The 15,182-nt window shown below is 38.2% G+C and overlaps 1 long non-coding RNA gene across 1 annotated transcript; it reads right to left on the bottom strand.

Moving 5' to 3' along the window:
• Positions 1 to 217: 217 nt before the first annotated feature.
• Positions 218 to 1,966, bottom strand: LOC126647109 (uncharacterized). Its single transcript, XR_007630508.1, has 2 exons — positions 1,813 to 1,966; positions 218 to 374 (listed from the first exon to the last, which is right to left on the bottom strand). It is a non-coding gene; the product is annotated as an uncharacterized LOC126647109 (long non-coding RNA).
• Positions 1,967 to 15,182: the final 13,216 nt, after the last annotated feature.

Genomic DNA, 15,182 nt, shown 5'->3' with positions numbered 1-15,182 from the left:
AGAGACAAATTGAGCACAATTAGGTTGGGCCTTCACATTAAGTGAAGGACTTCTGACACTACTGAAAAACAATTACTTTGATCTCATTTTGTTTTTAGTATCAGTTGCCATATAAATGCCACCTTTACTATGCTTTTCATGCTGATGGAAGTAAAATTGTCTCACTGATGAAACCAATCATGGATTTAAAAGAATTAATGTACATCAGATTAAAGAGGTAGTTATGCACTTATTTTAATAAAGATTAAATGGAGAATGACATTCCTTTGGACCAGAAAATATCTCACACTTATCCTTGTCTGGACCTTAAGCTCGATATTTCAATGCATGTCGTCTTCATAAGCATCCAGTGCTGGTCAGTGTTGCAGACAATACTGGAAGTTAAATGTGCCTTTGATTAGATTCAATGATCTATGACATTATTCAATGCCATAATTGAGTCAAATACTTTTGAGATAAATAGATAAAAACCCTCTTTGCCTCAATCAGTTGAGAAATTACCTACAATGAGTAAAACTTATAAAAATTCCTAAAATATTCAAGAGCTTAAAGTGCATTTTCAAAGTTATTTTTCAAAAGTATGCTATGCTATATTCATGTTCCTTAAGGTCTTACTAAAATTCACTTGTGCTGAAAACAGGAATTAGCACCATTTTAGCTGTTTTATAATTCAGAAATCCTAAATTGCCTTCTACTTAATGATTTCAAGGTTAAAAATAAGAAAAAAAACCAAGCCACAACACAGTTCATGTAAGTAATAAAGTCATAGTAAGTTCACCTAAACACTTGCACATACATGCCATATTTTTAGAGACTAATACCAATAATTACCAGGCAGAAGAATAATAACGCAGAAGAAGTATGGTATGGAGAGAACTCCTACACACATTATTTCCCTGAACTAACTGTTACAGAATGACATGTCACCAATATTTTAAGATTTTAACTCTTCACAATTTTTCAGCTGAGTGTTGTTTTTATTTCCTTAGAAAGTACTCACTCAGCATTTTCTCCAAATACTTGGGATTTTTTTCAAAAATCCTCATTGAAACATTTAGTGCATTTCATTTTACTGTTGCTGCCTATTTAAAATCTGAACTTTAGGGTCTGGTATTTTTCTCTGATTAAAAGCACCCAATGTAACTAATTTTGATACCAGACTGAATCAATGAAACTCCTAAAACTTTAAATTTCTGCTGTGGATTTGGTTACTGATAACATATTTAAACTTTACAACCTGCAGTAAACCTCAACTCTTGAAATAAGATTTTTTCAAAAGCTCACACACTTACAGAGAGCAAAAACAACAGAAACACAAATGTTGACATTCAGCAATGAATGTTCATTACAGAAACCTATAAAGAACCTTAGTTTGATCAAATACAGCCAGGAAAACTAATTTTGAAATTTAAATGAATGTTGAATTCACTTTTTCTGTTTTAGACCCCTCTCAGAATCCTGAAGTGGTATGAAGTGATGCAGTCCTATTAATACAAAAGTTTGTGGTGGTTTATATCACCCTGTTAGGCAAGCAGAACACAGGCATTCCAAACACAAGAGAATATTATTTTACAGACTATCTCATGTCATCTATTTATCCCAGCTATTCAACACTGGAGACTACAGAGGACTCCTGGCTGTCAGTCAACATCACCGTGCATGAATAGCCAAGACTAAGGCACACACTTGGTCACAGCCATGTCATTCAAGCAATATGATAACAAAATAAGAAGAGGTCTACAAACAGGGGTTACATTCCCCAACATCATGGCACAGCTGAAGAAAACAAAAAGGAAGCTTATACTAGCATACCTTAATGGAAGAACATTTCTATCTCCTTGAAAAACGTATTTACTGTATTATTCCTGAGGGAAGTCCTGGATGGTAACACAACAATGCCATAGTGACATATTTGGGCTTTCCAAAGTGCCATGCCAATTGCAGCACTGTAACCAGAAAGAGTTGTTTCAGGATGATTTTTCATAATCCTGAATAATATGCAGATAAACACATGTAAATATATAAAAGCCTTAATTTGAAAACCATTTCGAAGGAAACTATAACATTCAGAGAGAAATTAATGTAATAAATTGTTTACATTTACGTAGTTCAAAATATATTCATGCAAAACCCCAAAACTTTATTCTTACTTACAGAGAAATCAAATAATTCGTATACTTTGATGTTACTGAGTATTTGAAGTTTTATGGTGAAAACAGTATTTTAATGTAAGGAATCAATAAACATTAATTTTTAAGAGTTGCAGCACACACAGTTTAGAGGGAAATGTTAACCAAGAAAGCATTTAAAAAAAAAAAATCCGAATAAACAAAACAATAAACACCAAAACAAAGCAAAAAAAGAACAACAAAGAACAAATAAACAACAACAACGACTACAAAACCACCAAAAAAATTTAATCAAATTGTCATTGCTTTTTATTTAAGGCTTCCTACTGCTTCCTGTGTTTCAATTACACATATGAATGTTAACTATCTAATGATATACACATCAGCATGAGATAAAAACCATTAAAGATTAATTAAATTCATGAAAACAGAGAAGAAATAAAATTATCTTCCCCTATTCACTTAGAGTTCCACTGGTTTTGTAACTCCTCAAGAAGATACATATTTATAGATGTGTTCTGCCCCAGAAGATGTTATGTATGGCTGCAAGTCTGGTAAAAAGAGGAGCTTAGTGAAAACCAAAGATTTCTCCTACTTTTTTTCAAAAATTTGACTTTCCGTACAAGATCAATCCTTTTCCAATTTTCAGCCAAAATAATTCTTTTTTATATTCACTAGTTTAAATTAATAGTTTTCATTTATTTTAGAGTAAGCCGTATATCTCCAAGTTTTCCTTACAGCAGTTCTGGTATAAATGCTTCATACTGTTCGGCCTTTATGGATAAGACAAATTACCAAAAGGAGACACTATCTCTAATTGCCAGTAACATAGTCTTGATAATCTAAAAAAAAAAAAAAAAATTCACTGCAAAGGATCCAAAATACCATAGCAGTCATTTCCAAAAGTCTTACCTCATGCTCATGCTTTCTTCCAGTCAAGATTAATGAATGCATTCTTCATAATTTTTTGTATGGTAAAACCACAACAAAAGTTAATATCCTCCATAGTCCCAGTGACCTACTATTTAGCATCATTTTTACTGCTACTATTTTTATAATGATCTAGAGAGTAAGACAGGTGTGGTGAGCCTACACTTCATCCTACCTCTGAGGAAACTGGCCCCAAGGCATTTATTAGTCAGTAACATTCACAGTTCCTAAGCTGTAATAGCAATAGCTTACTCTTTTTAACAAACAACAGCCTTTGTTCTGAAGAGATTACTTTCTTGCTGGCTCTGTGCCTTACCAAACACCCAAGACATCCAATAATCCTTTAAAATGGACTGTTGGACATGTCTGATTGCCAGAAAGTGAATTCTTCTTTCTCATACATAAAACCTCCACTCACATTTCGTGCCTACTTATTTTGCTTATATAACCTGCTACATCCTCCTTCACCATAAAAGCCACACAGAAAGTGTATCCCAGGAATGGTCTAAACAATCCATAAACAGTATGCTATACAAAAAAACCACTTTATTAAGCTACTTTTACTGAACAGTAGAGCTAACTCAGAAAACAGATAAAGAAAGGGCTCTATATTGTATACTTAATTTATGTTAAAACATGTATTACACCTTTATAAAAACCTAGCTTATACACCAACATCTGTAAAATTGTAATGCCTTTAAGAACAGTAAAGTACTTCGATTTTATAGACTTACCTTAGTCCTGTAACTAAACACATCAAAAACAAGTAGCACTTTAGTTTCTCCCAGAGAAACTGCCTACAGTCTAACAGTAAGTGTCACTTCAATTTAATGTCTGTCTGCTTTCAAGAATGTATGTCTTGCAAGACAGGGGCATGATCTAATTGGCCTTTCCAACTGATTTTTTTTTCAAGGCAATTTAACCTGTCTGCAGGTTTGGGGAGGTTACAGTTTCTCATTTCATAAAAGTAATAAGAGTGTAGTAAATATCAAAACACTTTGCTTGCTGAACGCCAATAGAAAGTTCAACGTATAAAAATACTGTGCATTTGATAGATGAACAGAAATGGTATATTCTCAAAAAATCTAAATAAATAACACTGAAAGCTTAACAGTAATATAAGATGGTAAAAAGTTCTCACATTTAATGGAAACTACACAATACACTTATATTTCTTCTAGTCTTACCTCTTGCTCAACTACAGGCATTTAAAAAGCAGCTGGGCCTTGCACCTATGCAATCAGCTCTTGCAGTCAGTTTGTATCCTCAATATATTTCACTATATGAGAACCAGGATTCCTCCCCTAGTGAAGTTTACTTGATAAACTCTAGATAAAAGACACGTTTATGGTCAATAATACAATACAACTCTATGTTTATAAATCTTTACTGATAATACAATGTCTAATAACTTCATATTGATTATATCTCAATTCAAAGCTGACAAGTGGTTTAACATTCATAACTCTTAATATAACTCGTGTTTATATTATCCACCCAGTTGTATAGATCGGAAACTCGAGATACAGGCAGGTTGAATGATTTTCCCATCTGTTCTCTGTGTCCTTTGGAGCGTAACCTAAATGTAAACATGTAGAAAAGTTCAAGTAAAATGCTAGCTCCACAAAAATCAAAATAATTTTTGCTCTTTGCTTCTACAGAGACATAATTATATCCTCAGTTCGTAAGAAATTTCCTGACATTAAAAAAAATCTGGTGACCTTCCCAATTACAACTCCACTGGGTACAAGACAGATGCAACTCGACATACGGTACTGAACAGGTTGATATAATCTCATTTTTTTCTACAGTAACATTAAATTTTGGGGGTGAGTGGACATGGAACAGCTTTAGAATGGACTCAAAATATCTCTCTTCAAGATGTGAAAAATTATGAAATGTAGCATGACACAGACAATAGTTCAGGTTGGCACACATCTACACTGGAATTAATAATTCATAGAATGATCTTTCAGTCTGGTCTAGAATATAAATGAACACATCCATGTCATACTTGCACAGATTTTTCTCATTTGCAATAAAATGATGTTTAGTGCCTTTAAATTCAGAAGACCCTCTTTCCTGTTTAACCTATTATCTAGGGTAATATAGACATGCAGAGCACTTGTTAAGTCCCTTTTCAACCATCAATCATCCCTAAATAGTTCTCTCTCATTTTAAATCAAAAAGTTAGAATAGATTCCCCCTTTTCTCCATCTCAGAGAGAACAGCAGCCAATAAAGCTGTCCACTTCAAATACAAGATTTGTATCTGTCAGGTGTTTCACACCATCTACTCCACATTTCTAAATACAATATTCATATTGCTAGCAAACATGCAGCAACCACCTGTAGAAGCATCTGATGGGAATTTCTGTGCCTAACAGCAGCCTGAATCTTATCCAGGTGCCTGCTAATTGACCTGCAGAGGATACATTTCATTGTGTGCAGCCAGGCAGCCCTGTTTAGATAAATCAATACAGAAAAGAGAGTTTGGGAGTTTTTAAGCAGAGGTCAGGGTTAATCTACAAATGTGTTTTATCCCTTAAAGGATTTATATTAATCCAGTTTTGTCTCTGATGCTGCTGATTCAAAGCTTACATTATAACTGAAAATCTTCCCTCTGATGCTTTCCTTTTTCAATACTCAACCCTTTCATAGTGTGCCACCCAACAGAAGAGCAAAGAGAATACTTTGGTAAATCTTTAAGTAAAAGACACATACTTTTTAATAAGCAACCAGATACACTTACTGGAGAATAAAGGCCCTCTAACATTAAAAAAGAAAAAAAAAAGGAAAAAAAGAAGAAAAAAAAAAAGCTGATTTTGTTTCTTCCCTGAGTTGAGGGGCGTTTTATGTGTGTTGCACTTTGCTTTTTTGTTTTTTGGGGTTTTTTCCTAACTGCAACTTTGCCTAATATTATTCTATAGCAAAGATAAACTAGAAGGTGTTCTGATACAGAGATATGATCCAATAGCATAGGCCTTGACAAAATTCAGACTTTTTTCAAAATCCCAAAGAACAAGACAGGAATCTGGCTAATGTCCGGGATATAGGATTTTCTGGGATGGGACGGAATTACAATTTCAAGATGACCCCCAGTAGAAAGACCACCCATTTTAAGCATATCAGATGGTGGCTGCTACAGTTAGAAAACTCAAAACCAGGCAAGAGACAATTAAATATTTCATCTGTGCTAGCAAGGTCCTGAAAAGCACCTTTCTTCCTTCTAGAGAGTATTTCACTGCCTTCCTCTCTGGGACTCCCTCCTTAGAGTGCAGCACCTTCAGCTGCCAGTGCAGGTGCCACATAAATGCTCTGGAGCACTGCCACACCAACATAGGCAGATCACCCTCCAAGCACAAACTACAGCTCCTGAACCTACAGCTTCCTGGGCAAAACACAGGAAGATAGTGGGGGCAGTCATAGCAAAAAGACATGGAGCCTCTCAACAGCAATAACCTACAACGTACAGCAGACCAACTTTTGTCATCAGCCACATACCCATCTTTTATTCAGTCTGTTCTAATATAGTAAAATATAGTACACTGCACCATTTCATAAATTCACCCATTTTGTATGAACAGAAAAAATCCCCACATATGATTTTGGATGTATCCCCTATTCGAGGCACCACAATATAGCAAGACTTCTGTTGCAAGATCAGTGAAGTACCACTGCTCCCTCAATGTACAGTCACCTCAGTTTCACATTAGTTGAGTCAGTCATGTCTCTTGTCCGTTACTTGACATTAATGCCCTTCCTTATGATGACATTTGTGGTTTCCATTATTTTCTGAAGCACTTCATTGATTTTGAGATCTATAGGGCCTACACAAATTGTCCTTCAGAGCTCTGTCATTACTCCTGCTTTACAATAGGTACATGCCCAATGATTCAGGATCAAATTCAACCAACCTAGCAAGTGCATGAGGGCTGAAGACGTAAAAGTACTTTTTCTCCTTCAGATGAAATCCAGCTTCCTTAACATTGTAAGAATATTTTAATGAATAATGAGTGTAATGACTATGATTGTATTAAGCATTTTTATTTCTCACAATTAAATACCTCTTTAGGTCTTGCCTTACAAACTAATTGAAAAAAAAATGTTAAAAATATAAAACTGTAAAGCCTCCATCCAGGAGTAACCAGAGCAAGACTAACAGCTTCAAAAAGTGATGTTCAGAACTGAAATGAGCTAAGCCAGCTTTTGTTGCTGCCCAAATGGACAAACAGGACTTTGATAATACCAGTTCTGAACATGGGATTGTGCTTGTTCCTCCCTAGCATCTCCTCTCTAATGTGCTTTTCCCTGTTTTAGAGATGAACGTGGGATCCATTTGTTGATGAAGGTGCATACAACAATGAAGTTCAACACAGAGGCTTTCAGTTTAGGCTTTGCTGACACCTGAGCCCACCTATGCACAGAAGAAGCCAGTTTTCAGGGAACGTTATTCTGAAATATTTCAGCTGGAACAATAGCTTTGGTAGCACAGCAGGTAGAAACTCACAGAAACATTCTCTCTTTTCTTGATATTGATAGCTAAACTGAAGGCCTACACTTCCAGGGCTATTTATAATTGCCGAGACCCGAGTTGATGGCTGGGTGGTCCACAGTAGACCTTTGCTATAGTACCAGCTGCATTCAAAATAGCCTGTGCTATGACAGTCTGCAGATACAGGAGGAGTTTACAGAAGAACCAAGCCTTGATATCCTAGAAGATAGGGTCATGACTCTTCTTGAAGCTTCAGTCTATGTTCCTTTTGTGTATTTTCCAAGCACATTTATTTCTCCACAGACTAGTCAGACTATATGGATTCTTTTGAAAACAATGGCCTTCAGTAAGTCCTGAACTTCAGTATGTGTTTTCTTTAAACAGGAGCCTGACATACTCACAAGGAAATCATTTTAGTGTGATCTCAGTTATCCCTCTCAGAATATGATTGTCCAAATACAGTTTCATAAAACTTGTCACACAGTCTTAATCCCATGAACGTTTTGCCATCCCATGTGCTCTTGTCATACTTTGTCATACTTGTCATACTGTATAATAGCATCACCCAGCACCAAGAGTGCTTTATTCGCACATGCAGACTGGGAAATGTCCACTGCCAAGGGCAGCTGAGTTGTATTCAACCTCCTTTCCCAGCCACCCTCTACTTTGTGCTTTCAGAGAAGAGCCATGCATTTAAAATCTTCTCATAAATAGGACAGAGAAAAAAATTTGCCTTCTAAATTAAAATAACTGATAATGCTAGTGGTTAATTTCCATCATTAAAGCATAATTAAATAAATGTGAACCCCCTGCAGGACAGTGGAGCCCATTTCTTCCAGTACATGCCATGAAGCTCTATACTTTCTACACCTTTGTTTCACAAACAGATCATTGAATTGTAATGTCAGACTGGTAAGGAGAAGCAGCTCTCCTCAAGCACAATTCCTGCATCTGCCAGTGCTCACTGTGGTGCTCCACTGAGAGAAAGGGAATTCTGTCATCATGTTACTGTACTGATGGAGTGTTTGCCGGCAAACACTGCTAGGCTCTCCAGAAATATGACACAGCAAGATAAAGCTTATGAAAATTAGAGGCATAAACATAACCTACTTGTGTTAATCCTGTAAAAGCACACATATATGACAAGAGGAGGAAGCACTACAGAGCTCTGTGGTCTGTGATTTTGCACTGCAATTTTTACCTCCTGAAGAGACAGCACGTAAATGCAGGTGTGTCTTCTCTTGGCAAGACCTTACTCCCATGCTCAACATAAAGCCTCTTCATATCTCAATTAGCACCCACGCTAACTAGGCTGGTTAAGACCCACTTTCAACATACACAGAAAATAACACCACATCCATTATGTTAGCAATCAAAGCTATACAAGTTTGTAGATTGTTTCAAAGATCAAAGGCAGTCTGTCAGACTTCATTACTAAAAGAAAAAAAAAAAAGGGACTCTGACTTCAAAAGGCTTTGCATTATCCTTTGTTTCTTCCTCAAAAATAATTTTGAAATGGTGAGCCACCTCAGAGAAATCTAAATTAACAAGCTTTTTGACAGTACCTTCTAGCTCAGGCTGCAGTTTGAGCTTCTCATTCTTTTTCCTTCTCCTTTATGTCATAAGTGAATGCTGATTGTTTGCCCCACTGGCTTAATACAAGGACACATTAAGGAATAAATATTCAATGTTTTGTCTTGTTCACTGTAAGATTGTCTGCAAAAGGCTGTTGAAAGTATCTTCAATTCGTTTTCCTGTTTCACTGAATGAAGTGACACTTTCAGCCAGATTCACAGAACAAATTACACTAATTGTGAATAAAAATAGCATCAAGATTAGATGACTTTGATGCTGTTTGAGCTGTAATTCACATGGATGTCTTTTTGGAGAGCAGTTTCTTGAAAGCATTCACATTTTCATGACTGCTTTAAATATTTTTGCACTATTACATAAGGGAATTTTCAGAATTTTCATAATAACGCACAAGGAAAAAATCTCAGCCAGCCACACAAAGATGCAAACCTAAATACATTTCTTCATATGTCAAAGCTAACAAATACTAGTAAAGTAGTATAGTAAAGCTAACATATGTCAAAGCAAACAAACACTAGTAAAGCACCAATTTAAGCTTGCTTTTCATATATCCAGTACACCACCAGTAGGTCTCCATTCACAGTTTCCATAGCCTCCATAACAAATAAGATTTAAATCAACAGCACTGAGAAAGCACACAGTCTAGTGAAGGACTATGAGAAAGTGTGGATCTTCATCCAATTCGCCTTCTCTACAACTAACAGTCATCCAGATACCACTGAAAAAGTGTACTCTTTGTTTGCCTCTGGTATTTAGTTTTCCATTTCAGAAATTGTACATGAACAGGTTTCCCTCTATCGTCAAACACTGAGCTAAAATATTTAATGGACAAGATCCTGATTTACCATCTCTTGGGCTCTTGCCTCATAGGCAATGATCACTCTTCCATCTGAATCATAGAATCATAGAATCAAATAGGTTGGAAAAGACCTCTCAGATCACCAAGTCCAACCTTTGATCCAAGACCACTGTGGTTACTAGACCATGGCACTAAGTGCCACATCCAGTCTCATCTTAAAAACCTCCAGGGACAGTGAATCCACTACCTCCCTGGGCAGCCCATTCCAATGTCTGATCACTCTCTCTGTAAAAATTTTCTTGCTAACATCCAACATAAACCTCCCCTGGGACAGCTTAAGACCATGCCCTCTAGTCCTGCAGGTTGCCTGGGAGAAGAGACCAACACCCATCCGGCTACAGCCTCCTTTCAGGGAGTTGTAGAGAGTGATGAGGTCCCCCCTGAGCCTTCTCTTCTCCAGACTAAACAATCCCTCAGTCTCTCCTCAGAGGACTTGTACTCGAGACCCTTCCCCAGCCTGGTTGCTCTTCTCTGGACCTGCTCCAGCACCTCAATGTCTTTACTGAACTGAGGGGCCCAGAACTGGACACAGCACTCCAGGGGTGGCCTCACCAGTGCTGAGTACAGGAAAAGAATCCCTTCCCTGCTCCTGCTGGCCACACCATTCCTGATCCAGGCCAGGATGCCATTGGCCTTCTTGGCCACCTGGGCACACTGCTGGCTCATGTTCAGCTTCCTGTCAATCCAAATTCCCAGGTCCCTTTCTGCCTGGCTGCTCTCCAGCCACTCTGTGCCCAGCCTGTAGCGCTGCAGGGGTTGTTGTGGCCAAAGTGCAGGGCCCGGCACTTGGCCTTGTTGAACCTCATCCCGCTGGAATCAGCCCAACTTTCCAGTCTGTCCAGGTCCCTCTGCAGAGCCCTCCTGCCTTCCAGCAGATCTACACTCCCCCCAACTTGGTGTCATCTGTAAATCTGCTAATGGTGGACTCAGTTCCCTCATCCAGATCATCAATAAAGATATTAAACACGACTGGGCCCAGCACTGATCCCTGGGGACACCACTGGTGACCGGCTGCCAGCTGGATGCAGCCCCGTTCACCAGCACTCTCTGGGCCCGGCCCTCCAGCCAGTTCTTAACCCAGCACAGAGTGCCCCTGTCCAAGCCATGGGCTGCAGCTTTTCCAGGAGAATGCTATGGGAGGCTGTGTCAAAGGCTTTGCTGAAGTCCAGATAGACACATCCACAGCCTTCCCCTCATCCACCAGGTGGGTCACCTGATCATAAAAGGAGATCAGGTTGGTCAGACAGGACCTGCCCTTCCTAAACTCATGCTGACTGGGTCTGATGCCCTGTTTGTCCTATAGGTGCTGTGTTACTGCACTTCAGATGATCTGCTCCATAACCTTGCCAGGCACTGAGGTCAGGCTGACAGGCCTGGAGTTTTCCGGGTCCTCCTTTCAGCCCTTTTTTTGGATCAGTGTGACATTCGCCAACTTCCAATCATCTGGGACCTCCCCAGAGAGCCAGGACTGTTGGTAAATGATGGAGAGTGGCTTGGTGAGCTCTTCCACCAGCTCCCTTTTCACCCTAGGGTGGATCCCATCTGGTCCCATAGACTTGTGAGGATCCAATGGCTCAGCAGGTCACAAACTGTTTCCTCCTTGATTATAGGGGGGCTATTTGGCTTCCTGTCTCTGTCTACCAGCTCCAGAGGCCAGTTGTCCTGAGGACAACCTGTCTTACTGTTGAAAACTGAGGAAAAGAAGCTGTTAATTACCTCAGCCTTTTCCTCATATTTGATAACTGTCCAAAAAAGAATGGAGATTTTCCTTGCCCCTCCTTTTGCTATGATGTATTTGTTGAAGCACTTCTTGCTATCCCTAACAGAAGTGGCTAGATTGAGTTACCTTCTAGATCCCTGGTAACATCTCCTCTTCAATATGCTGTTTCAATTCCTGTTATTTCATGGATTAATATTACTGTAAATTGAGAACACATGTAGAATCATTCTTGAGGAGAAAAGACAATGCAGAAAGAACCGAGTCTTGCTGATACCACCTAGGAAGACTTTCCACTGTGCCTTTTGCAACCGGACTTGTCTATTTCACATTGGCCTTTTTAGCCATCAGCGCGCTTGTGGCAAGAGTGGATAGAGACCTTCTCAAATCTTCATTCGCTAAGCCTAGCCATGATGGATGATGATCACTGTAAATAAATTCCCAAACTTTACTTCAAGCTGAGTCCAAAGGTGCTGTCAATATTAAAGATGCCAAACCCGTGGTGGAATAAGATGTTCTACACATTTGCATTGAGAAATGTCTATGCTTTGGGAAACACTGTGATAAAACAAAACCGCTAGACACAGTGTCCTGGGCAGGCACTGCAGCAATAGACTCCTCAGTCAGCAAAGCCAATATCTGAAATGATGTTAATATGCTGTAAAAACGGTACTTAATAACAAAGCAATAGGTCCACAAATACTCAGAGTAGATAAGGAAAATTAAGAGACCACTCAACCAAGCTGCTTGGGGCTGTTTCTTGCTCTTTTCCTTCAATGTTGCCTTTTACTTAGCATTCAAAACTTCCAGTTTTGCACAGAAATAAAAACTGAATTGAGGGAGCTGGGGGAAGATCCCTCTTAAGTCACCGGAAAAAACACCTTTCTTAATAGGAATATTTTGTTGTATAATCATTTAGCCTACATGCATCAATTTAGATCTGTTTTCTGGTGACTCCATATTCTACTCCCTAATGGTTTCTCCCACACTAATCACTAAAGCATCATCTAAAAGTTGAGAGGCATAAACTAATTAACAAAGTTAACAAACAGCCAAAATGAAAAACTGCACACAACAGCTGAACAAAGATGTGTGGCCTTTGACTCCTTTTTGCCTACTTTAATATCCCCAGTTTTGTTTCTTTCTCAAATGTTCACACGGAGATGCACCCATACATAGTTATACATATATATAAAAAGCATATACGCACATATGTATATATACAGAGATGCCACCACAGTTACAGAATATATATATAGATATAGATACATGGATATAAAGATTAAAAGACTTCTCTTCAGAGTTTTCTTTCAGCTTTTTTCTACTTAAAATGTGTCTTCCCTGTGCAGGGTGGCTGGATGCATTCCAAAATTCACTTTTATTCCTGATTACATGTGGCATTTTTTTAAAGGACACTTCTGAAATAATAACTGTGAACTGGAAATGCGAGTAGGTTGGAGTTCCAGCAGGCGTGGCAGAATGAGCAGGCACTCTGCTGCACATGGCATTCTGCAGGCTTCCTTCACAGCGTGCCCATTGCAAACCATGTCAACCGTGCAGGACTGCATTAGTATCTCAGGCAACAGTGGTTTAGAATGGCTTCAAATTCAGACTCTGAGACTGTGCAGTAGGCAAGAAGGTAAACCCCTTCAAGAGTCATGACAAAATAAACCTAGAAGTCTATTAGTTGGGATTACTTGGCATTACACATACAGATAAGGTGTAATTTTAAACTCTTCACAGCTGCCTTGAGGCCAAACTTATCCACTTTTAATCACCTTTAGATTTGCTTCCCCACAAAAATCATAGACAGAATCAATAAGAAGAGTAATAAGTGAGGGATTCAGATTATTTTCTGCATGTACACACACACACACACACATATGTACACACACACACATATATATCTGTCCTAAGAGATCTGTGGTTGGGCCTCAAGTAAAGGAAAGTAAATCCAGGATTTAATAATCAACTTCTTCATGTATACACTACGAATTTTATTTTTAATCTTGAAAACAATGCTGAACTTCTCTCTTATACAAGCAGTATCCAAAAGTGAGGCAGCCCACAAAAACCTACCTCAGCTTGATAAATAAATGGCAGCTTCTCGTACAAGGATGATATGAAGCTGTTCTACAGCAGTCACAGCTCAAAGATCACTTTGAATGCTGGAAGTGACCTTGACATCAAAATTATCAAGGTAAGAACATGGTCTTCTGTTTGTGAAATATAGGAATGAATGGATTCTTTTTTATATATATTTCATAAGCAAAGAGTGAAATTTTTTTTCTTGTCAAATTTATTTGCATATAATAATCCTCCATTTGCATATAGCACTAGTTTGCTCATGGTAAAGGCTGAGTGTTATCAACCATATTATCTAGGTAACTTGAATGATATTGCTGCATAGCCTGGCCAATGGGTGACTCTGAATTACTGAACAAAGTTCAGTAAATGTTTAAGGTCAGTTCAACTGAGAGGAAAACTTAGATATTTGTCTGTAAAAGTATGCTTCAGCCCTTTTGACATAAACCTAGTCTTATGAAACATTCTAAAATAGGAATTTTTTTTTTTTTTAATTTAAGCTCTAGTTTTTGTCTTTTATCACCATAAAAGCAACACAGAGTTAAATTTAAACAAAGACCAAGCTTGGACAGCAGTAGTCATAAAACGATCTGCACCAAAGGAGGTATTAGTTTTGCTCCAGCTTGCCCTATCCTTTTCCTCATTTTATTTTTTTCTAACTCATTTCCCCAGCTAGCTGGCCTGATTGGTAAAAAACCCCATGATTTCATATATTGTCATCTTTAGGTTTTACAACAGTTCCTTACATAAACAATGTTCAATTCCCAAATAATTGCAATGCTCTTGAGGAACACAGGCAGTTTATATTCATCAACGCAGAGCAATGAGCAGAATCCTAAGCTAATGGCCACCTTGTTCATTACATACAAGCTGGCTGAATGTAACAGCCTCATGGGAGCAAATGTTATTTGCTGCCTGTTAGATAATGCATTAAGACATAATTCTATTTAATAAAGGGCATTCAGACGCCACACAAGGGACACTAAACACCTGTACCTGTGAAATGCTCTCCTATAAAGCAGTACTCAAAGGGTTTTTTAAACATGAAACTCCAGTGCAGGAAGAATATTATGAATACTGAAGGCAGAGGACTAAGTAAAACTTTACAAAGAAATTGCTTGCAAGGTCTACAACAGAGTTTCAGAGCCAGGGCAGGGGCAATTCTGTGATTCAATCATGAGTCACAGTACCATTACTTTGTTGCACTTTGCTTTATGCTCTATAGGCAAAAGTTATCCCGATTTATCTTCTATTTGTGCAAAACAAGCTGGATGACAGCTTTCACTGGGAAAGAAAGTCCTCATGGTTTCTGAGCACTGGAAAAGAGAGCTACTTCTCTCCAAAAATATCTTGAAAACACCAGACATTTGAACAG

The sequence above is a fragment of the Myiozetetes cayanensis genome, unplaced genomic scaffold, assembly GCF_022539395.1.
Source record: "Myiozetetes cayanensis isolate MyiCay16 unplaced genomic scaffold, myiCay2020 scf4, whole genome shotgun sequence".
Taxonomy (NCBI): domain Eukaryota; kingdom Metazoa; phylum Chordata; class Aves; order Passeriformes; family Tyrannidae; genus Myiozetetes; species Myiozetetes cayanensis.
This window is presented reverse-complemented; position numbering and strand designations above follow the sequence as displayed.